The following is a 24,355-nucleotide window of genomic DNA, read 5'->3' on the forward strand; positions in this document are numbered from 1 at the left end:
GTTTGGTCTAAAGCATTACAGAATATGACAGTTTGGTCTAAAGCATTACAGAATATGACAGTTTGGTCAAATGCATTACAGAATATGACAGTTTGGTCACATGCATTACAGAATATAAAACTTTGGTCAAATGCATTACAGAATATGACAGTTTGGTCAAATGCATTACAGAATATGACACTTTGGTCAAATGCATTACAGAATATGACAGTTTGGTCACATGCATTACAGAATATGACAGTTTAATCACATGCATTACAGAATATGACAGTTTGGTCAAATGCATTACAGACTATGACAGTTTCGTCAAATGCATTACAGAATATGACACTTTGTTCAAATGCATTACAGAATATGACAGTTTGGTCACATGCATTACAGAATATGACAGTTTGGTCAAATGCATTACAGAATATGACACTTTGGTCAAATGCATTACAGAATATGACAGTTTGGTCACATGCATTACAGAATATGACAGTTTGGTCACATGCATTACAGAATATGACAGTTTGGTCACATGCATTACAGACTATGACAGTTTCGTCAAATGCATTACAGATTATGACAGTTTGGTCACATGCATTACAGAATATGACAGTTTGGTCACATGCATTACAGAATATGACAGTTTGGTTAAATGCATTACAGAATATGACAGTTTGGTCAAATGCATTACAGAATATGACAGTTTAGTCACATGCATTACAGACTATGACAGTTTCGTCAAATGCATTACAGATTATGACAGTTTGGTCACATGCATTACAGAATATGACAGTTTGGTCAAATGCATGACAAAATATGCCAGTTTGGTCAAATGCATTACAGAATATAACAGTTTGGTCAAATGCATTACAGAATATGCCAGTTTGGTCAAATGCATTACAGAATATGACAGTTTCGTCAAATGCATTACAGAATATGACAGTTTGGTCACATGCATTACAGAATATGACAGTTTGGTCAAATGCATTACAGAATATGACAGTTTGGTCAAATGAATTACAGAATATGACAGTTTGGTCAAATGCATTACAGAATATGACAGTTTGGTCAAATGCATTACAGAATTTGACAGTTTGGTCACATGCATTACAGAATATGACACTTTGGTCAAATGCATTACAGAATATGACAGTTTCGTCAAATGCATTACAGAATATGACAGTTTGGTCAAATGCATTACAGAATATGACAGTTTGGTCAAATGCATTACAGAATATGACAGTTTGGTCACATGCATTACAGAATATGACACTTTGGTCAAATGCATTACAGAATATGACAGTTTGGTCAAATGCATTACAGAATATGACACTTTGGTCAAATGCATTACAGAATATGCCAGTTTGGTCACATGCATTACAGAATATGACAGTTTGGTCAAATGCATTACAGAATATGACAGTTTGGTCAAATGCATTACAGAATATGACAGTTTGGTCAAACGCATTACAGAATATGACAGTTTGGTCACATGCATTACAGACTATGACAGTTTGGTCACATGCATTACAGACTATGACAGTTTTTGTCAAATGCATTACAGATTATGACAGTTTGGTCACATGCATTACAGAATATGGCAGTTTGGTCAAATGCATTACAGAATATGACAGTTTGGTCAAATGCATTACAGAATATGACAGTTTGGTCAAATGCATTACAGAATATGACACTTTGGTCAAATGCATTACAGAATATGACACTTTGGTCACATGCATTACAGAATATGACAGTTTGGTCACATGCATTACAGAATATGACAGTTTGGTCAAATGCATTACAGAATATGACACTTTGGTCAAATGCATTACAGAATATGACACTTTGGTCACATGCATTACAGAATATGACAATTTGGTCACATGCATTACAGAATATTACAGTTTGGTCAAATGCATTACAGAATATGACAGTTTGGTTAAATGCATTACAGAATATGACAGTTTGGTCAAATGCATTACAGAATATGACAGTTTGGTCACATGCATTACAGACTATGACAGTTTCGTCAAATGCATTACAGATTATGACAGTTTGGTCACATGCATTAAAGAATATGACAGTTTGGTCAAATGCATTACAGAATATAACAGTTTGGTCAAATGCATTACAGAATATGCCAGTTTGGTCAAATGCATTACAAAATATGATAGTTTCGTCAAATGCATTACAGAATTTGACAGTTTGGTCACATGCATTACAGAATATGACAGTTTGGTCAAATGCATTACAGAATATGACAGTTTGGTCAAATGCATTACAGAATATGACAGTTTGGTCACATGCATTACAGACTATGACAGTTTCGTCAAATGCATTACAGATTATGACAGTTTGGTCACATGCATTACAGAATATGACAGTTTGGTCACATGCATTACAGAATATGACAGTTTGGTCAAATGCATTACAGAATATGACAGTTTGGTCAAATGCCTTACAGAATATGACAGTTTGGTCAAATGCATTACAGAATATGACAGTTTGGTCAAATGCATTACAGAATATGACAGTTTGGTCAAATGCATTGCAGAATATGACAGTTTGGTCAAATGCATTACAGAATATGACAGTTTGGTCAAATGCATTACAGAATATGACAGTTTGGTCAAATGCATTACAGAATATGACAGTTTGGTCAAATGCATTACAGAATATGACAGTTTGGTCTAAAGCATTACAGAATATGACAGTTTGGTCAAATGCATTACAGAATATGACAGTTTGGTCACATGCATTACAGAATATGACAGTTTGGTCAAATGCATTACAGAATATGACACTTTGGTCAACTGCATTACAGAATATGACAGTTTGGTCACATGCATTACAGAATATGACAGTTTAATCACATGCATTACAGAATATGACAGTTTGGTCAAATGCATTACAGACTATGACAGTTTCGTCAAATGCATTACAGAATATGACACTTTGGTCAAATGCATTACAGAATATGACAGTTTGGTCACATGCATTACAGAATATGACAGTTTGGTCACATGCATTACAGAATATGACAGTTTGGTCAAATGCATTACAGAATATGACAGTTTGGTTAAATGCATTACAGAATATGACAGTTTGGTCAAATGCATTACAGAATATGACAGTTTGGTCACATGCATTACAGAATATGACACTTTGGTCAAATGCATTACAGAATATGACAGTTTGGTCAAATGCATTACAGAATATGACACTTTGGTCAAATGCATTACAGAATATGCCAGTTTGGTCACATGCATTACAGAATATGACAGTTTGGTCAAATGCATTACAGAATATGACAGTTTGGTCAAATGCATTACAGAATATGACAGTTTGGTCAAACGCATTACAGAATATGACACTTTGGTCAAATGCATTACAGAATATGCCAGTTTGGTCACATGCATTACAGAATATGACAGTTTGGTCAAATGCATTACAGAATATGACAGTTTGGTCAAATGCATTACAGAATATGACAGTTTGGTCACATGCATTACAGAATATGACACTTTGGTCAAATGCATTACAGAATATGACAGTTTGGTCAAATGCATTACAGAATATGACACTTTGGTCAAATGCATTACAGAATATGCCAGTTTGGTCACATGCATTACAGAATATGACAGTTTGGTCAAATGCATTACAGAATATGACAGTTTGGTCAAATGCATTACAGAATATGACAGTTTGGTCAAACGCATTACAGAATATGACAGTTTGGTCACATGCATTACAGACTATGACAGTTTGGTCACATGCATTACAGACTATGACAGTTTTTGTCAAATGCATTACAGATTATGACAGTTTGGTCACATGCATTACAGAATATGACAGTTTGGTCAAATGCATTACAGAATATGACAGTTTGGTCAAATGCATTACAGAATATGACAGTTTGGTCAAATGCATTACAGAATATGACACTTTGGTCAAATGCATTACAGAATATGACACTTTGGTCACATGCATTACAGAATATGACAGTTTGGTCACATGCATTACAGAATATGACAGTTTGGTCAAATGCATTACAGAATATGACACTTTGGTCAAATGCATTACAGAATATGACACTTTGGTCACATGCATTACAGAATATGACAGTTTGGTCACATGCATTACAGAATATTACAGTTTGGTCAAATGCATTACAGAATATGACAGTTTGGTTAAATGCATTACAGAATATGACAGTTTGGTCAAATGCATTACAGAATATGACAGTTTGGTCACATGCATTACAGACTATGACAGTTTCGTCAAATGCATTACAGATTATGACAGTTTGGTCACATGCATTAAAGAATATGACAGTTTGGTCAAATGCATTACAGAATATAACAGTTTGGTCAAATGCATTACAGAATATGCCAGTTTGGTCAAATGCATTACAAAATATGATAGTTTCGTCAAATGCATTACAGAATTTGACAGTTTGGTCACATGCATTACAGAATATGACAGTTTGGTCAAATGCATTACAGAATATGACAGTTTGGTCAAATGCATTACAGAATATGACAGTTTGGTCACATGCATTACAGACTATGACAGTTTCGTCAAATGCATTACAGATTATGACAGTTTGGTCACATGCATTACAGAATATGACAGTTTGGTCACATGCATTACAGAATATGACAGTTTGGTCAAATGCATTACAGAATATGACAGTTTGGTCAAATGCCTTACAGAATATGACAGTTTGGTCAAATGCATTACAGAATATGACAGTTTGGTCAAATGCATTACAGAATATGACAGTTTGGTCAAATGCATTGCAGAATATGACAGTTTGGTCAAATGCATTACAGAATATGACAGTTTGGTCAAATGCATTACAGAATATGACAGTTTGGTCAAATGCATTACAGAATATGACAGTTTGGTCAAATGCATTACAGAATATGACAGTTTGGTCTAAAGCATTACAGAATATGACAGTTTGGTCAAATGCATTACAGAATATGACAGTTTGGTCACATGCATTACAGAATATGACAGTTTGGTCAAATGCATTACAGAATATGACACTTTGGTCAACTGCATTACAGAATATGACAGTTTGGTCACATGCATTACAGAATATGACAGTTTAATCACATGCATTACAGAATATGACAGTTTGGTCAAATGCATTACAGACTATGACAGTTTCGTCAAATGCATTACAGAATATGACACTTTGGTCAAATGCATTACAGAATATGACAGTTTGGTCACATGCATTACAGAATATGACAGTTTGGTCACATGCATTACAGAATATGACAGTTTGGTCAAATGCATTACAGAATATGACAGTTTGGTTAAATGCATTACAGAATATGACAGTTTGGTCAAATGCATTACAGAATATGACAGTTTGGTCACATGCATTACAGAATATGACACTTTGGTCAAATGCATTACAGAATATGACAGTTTGGTCAAATGCATTACAGAATATGACACTTTGGTCAAATGCATTACAGAATATGCCAGTTTGGTCACATGCATTACAGAATATGACAGTTTGGTCAAATGCATTACAGAATATGACAGTTTGGTCAAATGCATTACAGAATATGACAGTTTGGTCAAACGCATTACAGAATATGACAGTTTGGTCACATGCATTACAGACTATGACAGTTTGGTCACATGCATTACAGACTATGACAGTTTTTGTCAAATGCATTACAGATTATGACAGTTTGGTCACATGCATTACAGAATATGACAGTTTGGTCAAATGCATTACAGAATATGACAGTTTGGTCAAATGCATTACAGAATATGACAGTTTGGTCAAATGCATTACAGAATATGACACTTTGGTCAAATGCATTACAGAATATGACAGTTTGGTCACATGCATTACAGAATATGACAGTTTGGTCACATGCATTACAGAATATGACAGTTTGGTCAAATGCATTACAGAATATGACACTTTGGTCAAATGCATTACAGAATATGACACTTTGGTCACATGCATTACAGAATATGACAGTTTGGTCACATGCATTACAGAATATTACAGTTTGGTCAAATGCATTACAGAATATGACAGTTTGGTTAAATGCATTACAGAATATGACAGTTTGGTCAAATGCATTACAGAATATGACAGTTTGGTCACATGCATTACAGACTATGACAGTTTCGTCAAATGCATTACAGATTATGACAGTTTGGTCACATGCATTAAAGAATATGACAGTTTGGTCAAATGCATTACAAAATATGACAGTTTGGTCAAATGCATTACAGAATATAACAGTTTGGTCAAATGCATTACAGAATATGCCAGTTTGGTCAAATGCATTACAGAATATGATAGTTTCGTCAAATGCATTACAGAATTTGACAGTTTGGTCACATGCATTACAGAATATGACAGTTTGGTCAAATGCATTACAGAATATGACAGTTTGGTCAAATGCATTACAGAATATGACAGTTTGGTCACATGCATTACAGACTATGACAGTTTCGTCAAATGCATTACAGATTATGACAGTTTGGTCACATGCATTACAGAATATGACAGTTTGGTCACATGCATTACAGAATATGACAGTTTGGTCACATGCATTACAGAATATGACAGTTTGGTCAAATGCATTACAGAATATGACAGTTTGGTCAAATGCATTACAGAATATGACAGTTTGGTCAAATGCATTACAGAATATGACAGTTTGGTCAAATGCATTGCAGAATATGACAGTTTGGTCAAATGCATTACAGAATATGACAGTTTGGTCAAATGCATTACAGAATATAAAAGTTTGGTCAAATGCATTACAGAATATGACAGTTTGGTCAAATGCATTACAGAATATGACAGTTTGGTCTAAAGCATTACAGAATATGACAGTTTGGTCAAATGCATTACAGAATATGACAGTTTGGTCACATGCATTACAGAATATAAAAGTTTGGTCAAATGCATTACAGAATATGACAGTTTGGTCAAATGCATTACAGAATATGACACTTTGGTCAACTGCATTACAGAATATGACAGTTTGGTCACATGCATTACAGAATATGACAGTTTAATCACATGCATTACAGAATATGACAGTTTGGTCAAATGCATTACAGACTATGACAGTTTCGCCAAATGCATTACAGAATATGACACTTTGGTCAAATGCATTACAGAATATGACAGTTTGGTCACATGCATTATAGAATATGACAGTTTGGTCACATGCATTACAGAATATGACAGGTTGGTCAAATGCATTAGAGAATATGACACTTTGGTCAAATGCATTACAGAATATGACACTTTGGTCACATGCATTACAGAATATGACAGTTTGGTCACATGCATTACAGAATATGACAGTTTGGTCAAATGCATTACAGAATATGACACTTTGGTCAAATGCATTACAGAATATGACAGTTTGGTCACATGCATTACAGAATATGACAGTTTGGTCACATGCATTACAGAATATGACAGTTTGGTCAAATGCATTACAGAATATGACAGTTTGGTTAAATGCATTACAGAATATGACAGTTTGGTCAAATGCATTACAGAATATGACAGTTTGGTCACATGCATTACAGACTATGACAGTTTCGTCAAATGCATTACAGATTATGACAGTTTGGTCACATGCATTACAGAATATGACAGTTTGGTCACATGCATTACAGAATATGACAGTTTGGTCAAATGCATTACAGAATATGACAGTTTGGTCAAATGCATTACAGAATATGACAGTTTGGTCTAAAGCATTACAGAATATGACAGTTTGGTCAAATGCATTACAGAATATGACAGTTTGGTCACATGCATTACAGAATATAAAAGTTTGGTCAAATGCATTACAGAATATGACAGTTTGGTCAAATGCATTACAGAATATGACACTTTGGTCAAATGCATTACAGAATATGACAGGTTGGTCAAATGCATTAGAGAATATGACACTTTGGTCAAATGCATTACAGAATATGACACTTTGGTCACATGCATTACAGAATATGACAGTTTGGTCACATGCATTACAGAATATGACAGTTTGGTCAAATGCATTACAGAATATGACACTTTGGTCAAATGCATTACAGAATATGACAGTTTGGTCACATGCATTACAGAATATGACAGTTTGGTCACATGCATTACAGAATATGACAGTTTCGTCAAATGCATTACAGAATATGACAGTTTGGTTAAATGCATTACAGAATATGACAGTTTCGTCAAATGCATTACAGAATATGACAGTTTGGTCACATGCATTACAGACTATGACAGTTTCGTCAAATGCATTACAGATTATGACAGTTTGGTCACATGCATTACAGAATATGACAGTTTGGTCACATGCATTACAGAATATGACAGTTTGGTCAAATGCATTACAGAATATGACAGTTTGGTCAAATGCATTACAGAATATGACAGTTTGGTCAAATGCATTACAGAATATGACACTTTGGTCAAATGCATTACAGAATATAAAAGTTTGGTCAAATGCATTACAGAATATGACAGTTTGGTCAAATGCATTACAGAATATGACAGTTTGGTCAAATATGACACTTTGGTCAAATGCATTACAGAATATGACAGTTTCGTCAAATGCATTACAGAATTTGACAGTTTGGTCACATGCATTACAGAATATGACAGTTTGGTCAAATGCATTACAGAATATGACAGTTTGGTCAAATGCATTACAGAATATGACAGTTTGATCAAATGCGTTACAGAATATGACAGTTTGGGCAAATGCATTACAGAATTTGACAGTTTGGTCACATGCATTACAGAATATGACAGTTTGGTCAAATGCATTACAGAATATGACAGTTTGGTCAAATGCATTATAGAATATGACAGTTTGGTCAAATGCATTACAGAATATGACAGTTTGGTCAAATGCATTACAGAATATGACAGTTTGGTCACATGCATTACAGAATATGACAGTTTGGTCACATGCATTACAGAATATGACAGTTTGGTCACATGCATTACAGAATATGACAGTTTGGTCAAAGGCATTTTATAATAGTGAATAAATGACTTAACACAATGAAGCAAACAAATATATCATTTTACACCTCGGCAAATTATTACTGCAAAGAATTGAGCATTAATGACCAAAGATAAGAAAATAGTTTAAGAACCATTGAATCAACAACCATCATTGAAATTACAAACTTTTCAGACTTGTTCATACAGTTCAAATTACAGCATAAAAGCATAAGTTATATGCATACTTAGGCCTGGAATCCAACGTGTCTTGCAGTTTCTTTAAATCTCGTTCTGACTTCCGTACCTTATCCCTCATATCATCCAAATGCGATTCCAAACCACGAATTGTGATTTCCTGTTAATCAAAACAGCATGTTTTCATTCAGTACGAATACATAATGCACTAAAAACATAGCAAAACTCTGGATGCATTTCCTCATAAGCGAATCATTTCATAATTTGAATTTACATTTAGTACATGTAGTCTTGTCGGTCGGAAGAATGTACAATCAATTATTTTCAGTGCACATGAATCTCTATCTCTAAAGTTACACCTTAAAATATTGTCAGTTCCCATCCGTTGTATTACAGGCAAGTCATTGTTAAAGCGTGAGGAACGTCGCCTGCGCACGCGCGGGAATTGAGTCCCAAACAACGATAACAACACATGCTGAAAGCGCAAAGGCTCATAGGTAGACGCTTGTTAGTAAACAATGACACGCTATGGCCATCTGACGCATGCGCATGCGCGGTTGACGACTCCCCCGCTTTAAAGGATTAATCATTAATTTACAGCTACTATTAGTTGTTATCTCACCTTTTCCTCTAAATCATTTTCAAGTTCTTGAGTCGCGGCCTTGAGACTACTATTTTCACTTTCAATGTTATCACATCGCTGCCTCAAGTCTCTTAACTGAGTTTTTAAAACAAACGAATCTTTTCCCTTGGAGAGAAATGAATTGATTTTAACAGTGGATACAAGTAGTTATAACAGTGTACAATTGTTTATGCGTGTTTTAAAGCTAATACATTTTCACACCTAGACAGTATCTTACCTCATTCGGATCATAGTTATTGTGAAGACTGGTTTGTACTACCCCACTGCTACCATCAGATTCACCAGGAACAGGAGTTACTCTTGTATTTTCTAACTGTCGACATTTCTGAAATTAATACATAATATGATCTATTGTAGAAATTGTGTATATTTATTTATTTGCATTTTTGTTTTTCCCTTTGTGTCTGTTTATTTATTTATTCATTCATTCTGCGTCTGTCCGTCTGCATGTGTCTCCCTGTTTCTTCACGCTGCTCCTTCCAACCAGATAATACTGGGTCAAGCGCAATACAGCCCAGACGTTCACCCTCGTACCACATAAAAAAGTACTTATCTTTAACAGTTCTATTTGCTTATGGAAATGTATTGTCTAAAACTAGTATGTAACTATGGTCATGTACGTACACACTGATAGCGTGGTTATAGTAAAGCTCAGACAGTACAATAAGTTGAATCATTAGAAACTTGAGTCGCCATCACAGAGAGAATGAGAATAAATAAATCCAACAGACTGTACATTGTGAACCTGCAAAAATCTTCTCCTATTTTTTCCCATCTCATAATTCGGAAATCATAGTTGTTAGTAATTGCTACTAGGTAATTGTAGTCTTTAATTATTGGTAGTATGCAGTAAGTAATCATAGTTCTTGGTAATTGGTAGTAAGTTATCATAGTTCTTGGTAATTGGTAGTAAGTTATCATAGTTCTTGGTAATTGATAGTAAGTTATCATAGTTCTTGGTAATTGGTAGTAAATAATCATAGTCTTTGGTAATTAGTATTAGGTAATCGTAGTTCTTGGTATTTAGTCGTAGGTAATCATAGTCTTTGGTAATTAGTAATAGGTAATCGTAGTTTTTGGTATTTAGTATTAGATTATCGTAGTTCTTGGTAACTGGTTGTAGGTAGTCATAGTTCTTAGGAATTGGTACTATGTAATTGTAGTATTTGGCAATTGCTAAAAGATAATCGTAGTCTTTGATAATTGTACTAGGTAACCATAGTATTTGGTAACTGGTAGTAAATATTCGTAATCCTCGGTAATTCGTAGTAGATAATCATAGTATTGGGTAATTAGTAGTATGTAATGTTAGTCTTTGATATTCACTGTTCAATATAACCAACATCATTTATGTTATATTGAGTGTTTTTTTACAAGTATATGTAAATTATGGTATCCCCTCTTTGCCTTATTCGAAATTCACTGTTCAATTATCTTTTCAATAAGTGAGTGAAATATTGATACGTACTGCACTAAACCATAATGCTTTAATAAATATAAATATTGTGGTCAGAGTAAGCACAGAATAAGTTCGGATTATTCTGTCTCGCTCATATTAATAATGTAGTTCAATGCGGACATGTAATTGATTTATGATCTATCTACGAACACGTGACACGCTATTTCAGTGGGCGCTGCTACTGATTGTTTAAAGTCATCGTCCGGTTTGTTTATAAAAATATAGCTTTTCTAAAAGGTTTCATGAAGGTAGTAAATATAACATGTAAAGTTAATCGTTAAGTCATTAGCTGTTTTTTTTTTTCCCCCGGATTTTAGGTACGAGTATGGGTCCCATTGTTTGTTCCAGGTGGATAAAAATAACGATACGAGCTGTTTTTCACGGCAAGGAATCTTCTGTGTCCTTATCGGTCTATACTGTACACCTCAGCGTAAATTCCCCAGGTACATCATGTATTTGGCCTATCCTCGGGGGCGGAGCTACGTCACAGACGTTGCTACGACGCGCACCACTGTACATGCATTTCTATGGGCTCTGTGCGCGCTGCTGTGGAACGCCGGTCGAGCCGGTGAAAATTCGAGAAAACAACACAAACTCAACTTTAAAGTAATCGCGAACAACCAAATTTATATATGTTACACACGTAGGGCTAATCTTGTTGCACTGTTCAGAGGAGTCTCAACAATCATCCCAAAGTACCGTTTTCTGCGAGTTTTGGGCCTTTGTTTTCACCTCCGCGGGTTGCCAGGCGGTGAAAATGCCCGGATGTCCGCCCCGAGGATTGCAATTCCTATTGCATTGATTAAAATATTGGGTTGTATTAATTTATAAAATGGCTTCTAATCTTGTATGCAAATTTTTCACTAATATGCAAGTATTATAATTAGTTAATACCTGGTTATTTTATATATAGAACATCAGACTGTATTTGATATGCATTGTGGTAACACACATGATGGGTATAAATATGAATTTGGTAGATATCTAGGTATAAACATGGTCACCCTTTCGAGGGTTCGGTAACACCCCTAGTGCGAGCGAAAATCTAAACATGACATTTACAAGACTGCTTCGCGAATGTTGCAGAACTACACTCTGATTTTTCCATGTCTTACCTTCTTCAGTCTAATAATGTAGTCCCTATATTTCTCAGCTTCTTCTTGACCAAATTGGATCTCATTGCTTAGCATAGCATTTTCTGATCCTAATTTGGCGCACACCTAGAATACAATACCAGTGCTTAGTATGACATACATAGATGAATTATTTTACACAGATTTATGAATTATACGGCCAAATTAAGTGCATAATGCACATCTTTCCAATCATTCAATTTTACCGAGGGGTGACTTTACATCTCAGAATAGTCCGAGTAGGAGGGCTTTATCTGACTTAAAACACACCTTATAATCACCTTATGAATATTCATGTTCTAATACAAAACAATCATTTGATGTGATTTTGAATAAAAACATGTACATGTATACAAACGTCCCAAGATATTAATGATATAAAAGACCTTGGACAAATTATGAGAACAAACAAGACATTTAGCATGTATAAAGTCCCGAAATGGAGCTTTCTGATTGGTCGAGAAGCACTAAGATGTGCAACAGTTCTTGTGTAGGTAATGTTTAACACATTTACTGGCGTAAACTCCTACCACACTGTTAGAGTCAGTTACTCATTTAAAATATTACATACCGCTTTCTCTTGCATTAACTGTGTCTCCATACTACAACATGAACAGAAAATTATCAATTCAGAAACTATAATATGTCTTCTATCTATCAAAACTATCATTTATCGTGCCTACTAGTGCTGTGATGAAATTGTTTACGCGTATATGTTGATCAACTTAATTAGTTGATTACGAGCGAATGGCTATGTTATGTCTGTCATCGTTTAGGCGAGGTTCTGGACGGAACTAATTACGATAACCGTCACTATTCGGACTACTATTTCTGACAGTTAGTATTCGTAGTTATTAATGTAGTGAACGATTAATCAAAAGATATGATGTGTTCAGTACTTAGTGTGATTGGCTTTATGATTGAAGGTTACGCCCTAGAGTCTTTTTACTGCTTTGTAATTGGTTAATGTTTTGAAAATGAATAAAGAGTTTTTAGTTGGTCTTGGCGAGTATACCAGAGGCAGTCCTGGAGAGTCTTGGGGCGAGTCTTGGGGCAGTCTTGGACAGAGTCTTGGGTCAGCCTTGCGATAGTCTTGGGGATTTTTCCCCAGGGCGCTGTGTCTTATAGAGTGCTCGACTGATCGACTAACACGAAAGTTGAAACGTATTTTGTTGTGTGTGTCTTATTTGACTGTAAAGTTTAAGTGACTTTCCCGATCCCGTACCTCAAGCGGACGCGATAGAGAGACAAGATGAGATTCCCCCCTGGCAAGTGTGGAGAACCCCCCAGAGGAGAAGATTTCCCCGTGATAGTACCATGGTTCGCAATGACTACTAGTGCCACGGTTCGCAATGCTTAGAAGTGCCATGGTTTACAGTGCCTACCAGTACCATGATTTGTAATGCCAAATAGTGCCAAGGTTTGCAATGCCTACTCGTGCCATGATGGTTTACAATGTCTAACAGTATCACAGTTTACAATGCCTACTAGATCACATATTGGTGTAAAAAATTAAAATAAGCGCTGCCCCTCTGATTCCAGTTATGCAGTGATGATCTGGGTTCAGAATACGCATAGACTATATGTTGAAATAGACATACCTATCTGAGAATTCACTTTGCTTCTCTAGGTGTGAATGAATAGACTTCAGTTTTTCTTCCAACTTCGCTAATTCTGTATAACATTAAATATACAGGCCAACAGTCATCTCCCGTTATCAATGGATGAAGGCACCAACTTACATTTTATAAGTACGGTATTATTCATAATATGTTATTTTTTATATATAAACTTGGCTCAGGTACATGCTACATACATACTAAGAACTAAGCCTGTGTAACCAATATAAACTACGTACGTACTAAGAACTAGGCGTTTGTAATCAATATAAACTACATACATACTAAGAACTAAGCCTGTATAATCAATATAAACTACGTACATACTAAGAACTAAGTCTGTGTAATCAATATAAACTACGTACATACTAAGAACTAAGCCTGTGTAACCAATATAAACTACGTACCTAATAAGAACTAAGCCTGTGTAACGAATATAAACTACGTACATACTAAGAACTAAGCCTGTATATAATCAATATAAACTACGTACATACTAAGAACTAAGCCTGTATAATCAATATAAACTACGTACATACTAAGAACTAAGCCTGTATAATCAATGTAAACTACGTACGTACTGAGAACTAAGCCTGTATAATCAATATAAACTACGTACATACTAAGAACTAAGCCTGTGTAACGAATATAAACTACGTACATACTAAGAACTAAGCCTGTATATAATCAATATAAACTACGTACATACTAAGAACTAAGCCTGTATAATCAATATAAACTACGTACATACTAAGAACTAAGCCTGTATAATCAATGTAAACTACGTACGTACTGAGAACTAAGCCTGTATAATCAATATAAACTACGTACATACTAAGAACTAAGCCTGTATATTATCAATATAAACTACGTACATACTATGAACTAAGCCTGTATAATCAATATAAACTACGTACATACTAAGAACTAAGCCTGTATATAATCAATATAAACTACGTACATACTAAGAACTAAGCCTGTATAATCAATATAAACTACGTACATACTAAGAACTAAGCCTGTATAATCAATATAAACTACGTACATACTAAGAACTAAGCCTGTATAATCAATGTAAACTACGTACATACTAAGAACTAAGCCTGTGTAACGAATATAAACTACGTACATACTAAGAACTAAGCCTGTATATAATCAATATAAACTACGTACATACTAAGAACTAAGCCTGTATAATCAATATAAACTACGTACATACTAAGAACTAAGCCTGTATAATCAATGTAAACTACGTACGTACTGAGAACTAAGCCTGTATAATCAATATAAACTACGTACATACTAAGAACTAAGCCTGTATATTATCAATATAAACTACGTACATACTATGAACTAAGCCTGTATAATCAATATAAACTACGTACATACTAAGAACTAAGCCTGTGTAACGAATATAAACTACGTACATACTAAGAACTAAGCCTGTGTAACGAATATAAACTACGTACATACTAAGAACTAAGCCTGTATATAATCAATATAAACTACGTACATACTAAGAACTAAGCCTGTATAATCAATATAAACTACGTACATACTAAGAACTAAGCCTGTATAATCAATGTAAACTACGTACGTACTGAGAACTAAGCCTGTATAATCAATATAAACTACGTACATACTAAGAACTAAGCCTGTATATTATCAATATAAACTACGTACATACTATGAACTAAGCCTGTATAATCAATATAAACTACGTACATACTAAGAACTAAGCCTGTATAATCAATATAAACTACGTACATACTAAGAACTAAGCTTGTATAATCAATATAAACTACGTACATACTAAGAGCTAAGCCTGTATAATCAATATAAACTACGTACATTCTAAGGACTAGGCCTGTGTAACGAATATAAACTACGTACATACTAAGAACTAAGCCTGTATAATCAATATAAACTACGTACATACTAAGAACTAAGCCTGTGTAACGAATATAAACTACGTACATACTAAGAACTAGGCCTGTATAATCAATATAAACTACGTACATACTAAGAACTAAGCCAGTATAATCAATATAAACTACGTACATACTAAGAACTAAGCCTGTGTAACGAATGTAAACTACGTACATACTAAGAACTAAGCTTATATAAATTAGGCATATACTTACCTCCCACGCCTTCACTGCGCACATGCTTTAGTAGTTCAACGATTTCGTTAGCGGCATATTTCCAGTGTAGTTTTCGATGTTTACTTAATGCGTCTTTACGTTTATGGGCTGATTTGTAGAGTAAAGACACACAGCAAATTAAACAGAAATACAAATTTCTCAACTTGAAATGCAAAGGTTAGTATATACCTTACAAATTATATGTTCACTGTTCAGACCACATATACATATTTAATTTTGTGGAATTTATATATTTTCAACTACACGCTGACATACTATAATAAAAAGTGACGAAGTATTTACATTAAGTCTCATGTCTACAACTTGCCACGGTGAATATTTGCACGAACGCATCGCCCTCATAGTTGAGATCTCAGATCTGGTCGATATGGCAACAGAATAACATCGGACGTCAAATACACATCATGGTGATTGAAGCTTACATACACTGTATATACTTAATTGATACGTATATCGCATGAGTTCACTTACATTACGTATGACGCAGTGTCGTCAGTGTCAGAATTTAACTTACCTATATGTATGGATTTGAATTTAGCAATGACTAACTTCTGGAGTTCAGCTTTCGACCTAATGAAGCAAGCAATAATAGTGTACATCTGAGCGTTTTGATAAGTAATTTAGTTGCGTTTTAACAAATAAACAACACCCATCATGTGGTCACGTGATCCTGGTGTCTGATGTACTCACTTTTTCAAATGTGTTACAGAATGTCCTCTTCGTGATAAGGAAGACATCTCTTCGTTCAAACTCTTCAACTTCTCGAATGCCAGTCGAACATTTATTAGTCCCTCACTGTGAAGTTCAAAACATAATCCACGTTGCGAACGACTTTAAAATTACATTCACAAACCGATATATACTAGTATATATGGCATTTGCCGTAGGTGGCGTCTATCTAATTGATCTAAAAATAGCGAGCGTTTAAGAACATACCTGACTCCCTCGTCCGTCATATGACCAATCTCGTCAAACGACACATTGCTTAACTACAATCCATGTACCATATAGTCATATCAGTTGTAAATGAAAGTATAAGGAAACAATATGAGAAATGTCGCTATGTTTCCTGTCATAGCAACGCAGTTTTAGTTTAAAATCATTTAAACGTGTTCAAAAGTACTTTTCACTGACACGATGTCACGTGAACATTATGCAATATATAATTATATTGAACATAAAATTAAAACATGTATGCATAGTCAATACGTAGAGGAACTTACCACGTCGGAATCTTCAATAATCTGGATGGATATCATAATGGAAACATTAACATAAAAAAACAAAACACGTTACTTCAATATCTATTACAAAATGTCAATAATGCATAACTTGATAAAGTATATGATTTATAGCAAAGTAATAATGTTGTTTTGACAGCAAACCTAACAGTATTTGTTCAATAAAGTAGTGAAAACGAAAATACGCGTACTCCCCATATGTATCCATATGTACAGGTAATTCGAAGCGCATGCGCATTGACGTTTTCATGTCTTCGGAATATTATCAAGATACAATTTCAAACAACATTATTTAAATATATATATAAAATACGCAGATTGAGAATGGAGTAATAGCGTTATCAAATGAAACAATATTATTGTTGTTCAGGGGATTAACACAAAAGGGCGCTGTTCGATTTGAATAGAAAGTTTCGAAGTCAGTCGTTAGTCTGTAGCCAATCGTCGAAGCAACAACGTCCCTTTTACGAACAGATGAAATAATTCTCAACGAAATATAGAAACATCACATATACAGGCTCTAAAATTATGTTTATAGCCAAAAAAACTTAACCGACAAGAAGTTTAACAGGACTATTTTTTTGTAGAGTGAGTTCTACGCGTGATTCAAAGTTGTATTGCGTTCAAAACAGAGATTTCTCGGAATGCATACTATAGGTAATTAGGTCACTGGTTAAAGTTGGTGAAAGCATTTTAAGCAATTTCGTAACTTATTATGGTTACGTTAGAGAAAAAACACGTGGCTACATGAAAATGTATGATTTAACGAATATACACAATTCACCATTGTCATGCCGCGGCCATCGCTGCCGACTTGAGATGATAAAACACAGGAAGCCTGACTGATTTGTGACGTCGCTCTGATTGGTGCATGACAAATTCTAAATAGGCTGCGCCTCCAACTGTGCCGGTAAAACCTTACGCTCAGAATTCGTAAATGGGGTCAATAAATTAAATTAACTTTTTTTGCACGTTTTTTTTTTTAAGTTTAAAAATGTAAGGTGGTTTGCCCCTTCATTCCTTGTGTCTATTTTATCATGAAGCTCCATGATTATATACACTGGATACCAGCCGATACCCGCCCCATAAAGGCTACGCGTACAGTGTATTATAGTTCCTTGACTCATTGTGCTGACAGAGAATAAAATAACTCACCTGTGATAGTGAATCTATGATCTGAAAACAGTAAATATAATAGAGATTGTTAAGTGTAAATATGATACTCTTTGCGTTCTTATTTATATATTCTATTCTATTCTATTCTATTCTATTCTATTCTATTCTATTCTATTTTAACCTATTCTATTTTATTATAATCTTTTCTATTCTATTCTAATCTATTCTATTTTATTATAATCTTTTCTATTCTATTCTATTCTATTCTATTCTATTCTATTCTATTCTATTCTATTCTAATCTAATCTTTTCTATTGTATTTTAATCTATTCTATTTTATTATAATCTTTTCTATTCTATTCTAATCTATTCTATTTTATTATAATCTTTTCTATTATATTCAAGTTCTATTCCATTCTATTCTATTCTAATCTTTTCTATTCTATTCTAATCTATTCTATTTTAATCTATTCTATTCTATTCTAATCTATTCTATTTTATTATAATCTTTTCTATTCTACTCTATTCTATACTATTCTATTCTATTCTAATCTTTTCTATTCTATTCTATTCTAATCTATTCTATTTTATTATAATCTTTTCTATTCTATTCTATTCTATTCTATTCTATTCTATTCTATTCTATTCTAATCTTTTCTATTCTACTCTATTCTATACTATTCTAATCTTTTCTATTCTATTCTAATCCATTCTATTCTATTCTAATCTATTCTATTTTATTATAATCTTTTCTATTCTATTTTATTCTATTTTATTATAATCTTTTCTATTCTATTCTATTCTATTCTAAAAACGTGTTTCAATACTTACCCCACTTCGATCGGCATTTGCTTCCTCCATTTGTTCACTCAATGATTTGTAGCGATTGAGAAAACTATTCATTTTATATTTGAACTGAAATAAGAAAACACAATTATTGTAATTTTATTGTTCGAACCGATACTTTGAAGAACAATTGTGAAGCGATAAGAAAACTGGTGTAATCTGAACCAGAGCTACAGTCAACGGTACACCCGGGCAGTTCGCAGATTGGGCACAGAATAAGTTAGTCTGTCCATGGAGGTAATAATTCTTATTAATAATTCTTATTACCTCCATGGTCTGTCCTAGGATTAAACTCTACATACCTCACTGGACTCCATGGCATCTACATTGGCTGTCAGGTTAGCAAATGAAGGACTCTGAAAGACAATCCATCAGAGATACTTATACATTCAGAATAAATTTACGCCATCTATAGACGCGGTAGATCACACCGACGTCACGGTGGTCGATGGGTCTTGTCACGTTTCCTATATTACCATCCACGCATACATTCCAGGTCACTACATATAAACTGTTTGCGCTCACACAAATGTCAAAATTTATTCTTATTTATTCAGGCTATTGAAATAACTGTAAAATTATCTGAATTCCCATCGATTGCATGCGACAACTTTTCTCTCTCATAAACAGCGGCAGTGTGGCGAAGATCCAACAAAATTATTTAGAAATGGCCAGGCTGGCAATTGGTTGTTTATGGTCACCATATTTGTTATTTCGTTAACCGCTAGGTTTGTGTATGTGGTAACGTTTTGCCAAAAAAGTGTCAGAAAAACATAATTTGGTCCGAGCATTATGTAGAAAGTATTTATTAGGGTAGTGCTACTGAAATGGGTCCTGTTTTTAATAGAGTTGAATAGAGTTATTTTTATTTACTACACAAATATATATACACTTCTTACATCCAGGGTATAACTGGCTGTAGCTATAGCTGTATGGGGTAGCTACCTGCTGGTTTTGCGCAGGCGTACTGAGTTGTCAAAAATCAAAAATGGCTTGCAAACATCTGTACTTACAAATGTGGGTATGGATTCTGTCACACAAATACCGAGTGAGTGAACAAGGTGGTACTCGGCTAAAACCCGGGTAACCAATTTTGGAGAGTGAACATTTTGTTTAAATAATATGTTTGTGCCAGGTGACAGTTCCGAACACTGAATGTCACTGTTTTATATGCAATTTACAAGTGCGAGTCATGATATAAGTTGCATTATTGCCACATTAGACCACAATTCAGCTTGGAGCTACGTGACAGGGTACATTTATTACATTAATTACATTAATGACAATTTTGTGACGATAACACACGAAACTGTGCGAAAACTGTGACTCTCTGGAAACTGATACAGTGGGATATATGCACTTTGTTTTCATTGGGCTTACCTGGGGGGAAGAATCGTATAATTCCTCAAATTCATCCAAAGTCTGAAATAAAATAAATAAAAATAACGCTGGTGAATAGAAAATTACACATAAACGTTCACCACACATGTATTGCATTTATCATTACTCTCAGAAATAGAATAATGTAAAATAAAACAAACCTTAGCCAGTCTTTCTGTAATGTTACCAAGTTCGTTGCCCAATTCAGATTTTTTCCTGGAAATGGATTTTGCTTGAAAGACTGCAAGCGATCTGGAAGTATCTGTGTCTGATATGACCGCTTCTGGAGTCAACATTCTGGAAAAATCATTTTCCTTTGATGCCGACACCTTCCCTTTGTCGAAGGTGCGACGTTTATTGGCGACAGCGGGCCCCTGTCCCCGGCGGCTGTTCATATTTTTTAAACTGTGCTTCGATTCGAAATAAACTTGAGCGTAATAGATAAAAAAATACTCTTGAAAATGCCGGTACCACAGCCTATTTTTTACAGCACCATAGTATAGTATATCAAAACATTGTGCGTCATGAATGCGTTACTGTATTGTGCGACAAAATGCATCTCCTAGCAACAGTCGAACGCGTAGGCCGCAGGACGCTTATACCAAGAGTGTTAGGCAAGTGTTCCTATGGCAGAGATTTTATGCCATATCTCAAAATCTAACCTGGTGACATAGACTGAAAAAATCATATATTGCTAATGATGGAGTACTTTTTGTTGTCCTGAATTATTTAAAAAATCTGGGTTTTAAAAAGTGTCAAATACGGCTATTTTTCTTTAACATTGTGTTCTATGGAAATGTTCAAAAAATAGCGATTTTCAAGAAATATCTCAATATTTCTCAAAAAGCTTAACTGTAACACAAAATAATGATATTTCATTGTACTATGGGACATTAGCTTCTGATTGTAAATAATAAACAAATGAACATTGTCATGCGATTTATGACCAGCGTCCTAAATTCGAACGTTTTCAAAAGGAGCGCGGCCATGTCTTGTACTAGCCCTGTGTACATTGCTGTGTGTACGGGGACGCGTTCGGTTGATAGATGTCCCCACCACAGCCCTGCGAACTTCCATAGACAAAGTCCGGGACTTTGAAAAATATAACTTTTTTAATGAAATAATATGCCCAGGTACCAAAAATGATGATCGATTACCAGATATATCCAGAACTCCCAGTTCGGAGTCCAATTGTGGATGAAATCGGCTACTTTGCCCTAAAAACAAACGCATTCTCTCGCGTGAATGAAATTAAAAATGGCGGCATTTGGTGGATAATTCCTCCGGTACCTACGCGTTTACAATGTGTCCGTCTTTACTAGTCGTTTTTTTAAAGACATTTCAGTTTCAGATAACTTTATAATAGTTGTTACGGATAACTATCGTCATTTCAACCGATTTCGGCTGGGAAACTACTTATTTTTAACTTGCGCACCAATTACGGTGCGCTCCCGGACTTTGTCTATGGAGGTACGCAGGGCTGTGGTGGGGACATCTATCAACCGAACGCGTCCCCGTACACACAGCACTGTACGCAGGGCTAGTCTTGTACGCGCTAGACGTACGTTTTCTAAAACTGGTCTGGGCAACACGCAAAACCAATACATGTACGGTCTTCGAGTCAAAACATGTCACCACGGTAATGCTCGTAGTGCTGTTTTATCATTTCTAGAATGTTACTAATAACTTATTTTATCCAAGAAGGAAAATATTCATGTATTATTTCTAGTATTAATTGTATTAACTAAGGCACTTTTGCCTACCGCCCTTATACCATACTTTAGCCGATACTATTAAACTCGTTCAATAAATCGAATAGGCACAACAAAACCCAAACATCGGGCATACGACAGCACCCCAAAGACCCGGGGGTGACTTGTGGAAATACCTGGAACCCATGTCTGTGAAAGGGGTTTTCAAAATGATCCTAAACACGCTTTAAAAGGTCAAAATTTCGTACCCTTTTCACTGTTATGTTACCCCAGACCATTCGTCCCGGTGTTATCGCTATCGCCATCGATAACACCGGGACGAATGGTCTGGGGTACTGTTATGTTAGAAAGCTAAAAGATTACGCACCTTGAACTCGCGCCTGATCTCGCGATATTTGAGCTTTTTAACCCTTCAGTGTAAGCACGGCCTTAACCCTAAACGCGTAACGCGCGTTAAAGTGCTTTTCTTCAAAAAACACCTTTTAACGCGTTTTCTTCTACAGACATGCGTACCAGATCATTCTTTAAGTCGGACCCCCGGGCCCAAAGACTGGACCCCGTCGTTTATTGCATCACACTTTGCACTGGCGCGACCATATTTTAGAAATCACGCTTACTTTTGCAAAACTACGCCCAAATTATAACTCAGTGTTTAAGAGTTACTGGCAACATAGGTTTTTTGTTTGGTTGTTTCTATGATTGGTCAGTCAGAGCGTCACCCGCCATTTCTAAAAGTTCATTAATAATTTAAAACTTAAAGTGGGGGAGTCGTCACCCACGCATGCGTCAGGAGGCCGTAACGTGTCATTTTTACAAACAAGCGGCTACCCACGAACCTTTGCGTTCTTAGCTTGTGTTGTAATTATCGCTCGGGACTCAATTCCCGCGCGTGTGCACGTGACGAGTGACGACCTCCCACTTTAAGCTTACACTACGACCATGGGCTAAATTAGCCCTGAGTACAGTCCTGTAGGTTGGCCTTCTTCCGCTGATCATTCGGTCCCTGTGGGGACCGAATGATCAGCGGAAGAAGGCCAACCTACAGGACTGTACTCAGGGCTAGGGCTAAATGGCCCGAAATGAGTGTGACGTTACCTTTTAAGAGCGATTAACCAAGGATGTGCAGAAAGCTTTATACAGCATATCCAATCTTAGCTAAACAATTAATATCCTGAATTAGGTTTACAAATTGCAAACATTTAACCTGATTAATATCTATGAAGTGATATTTTTGTTCAATTTGTTTATTACTTTTTTTCACTAGATACTGTAAAATCTGTATTAGAAGCTGTGACTTCTATTACAATGGTTCAATGAGATTTTTCATTAGATTATCAACACATATGAGAAATGGTTAATTTTTGGCTCTCAATTGCTCAAAAAAAAGGGATGTGGCTTCTATTAGGTATGCAAGCTTCTAATACAGATTTAAGGATACATGTTATTTTATGTTCACAATGCCACACAACTCGCACTTTCAAATACATACATAAAAATATTAAGGAAATAAAACCCATAAACTATTACCTTTAATCATATTGATATTTAACCATACCCCCCCAGGCATATCCTTATTTAAACCAGGAGGGTTTTTTGTAATCAGCTTGGCTAGGCATTTCTGTTAAGATTGCACAAACACACCAAGGTCAAACTTTAATGGTGTACAATAACTATCCATAGTTACTTAACCTACTGGACAATTTATGCATTGATGTGAATTGAGATACAATTTAATTTGAAATGAGTTGTGGCTGCTTCACTGAAGAATGTCCTAGATGCTGGTACTTGCTTACAAAGGACCTACCAAATGTACAAGTAATCAACAAGGTCCTCCAG

Source organism: Saccoglossus kowalevskii, chromosome 1 (assembly GCF_978046115.1).
Source record: "Saccoglossus kowalevskii chromosome 1, keSacKowa6.1, whole genome shotgun sequence".
Taxonomy (NCBI): Eukaryota; Metazoa; Hemichordata; class Enteropneusta; family Harrimaniidae; genus Saccoglossus; species Saccoglossus kowalevskii.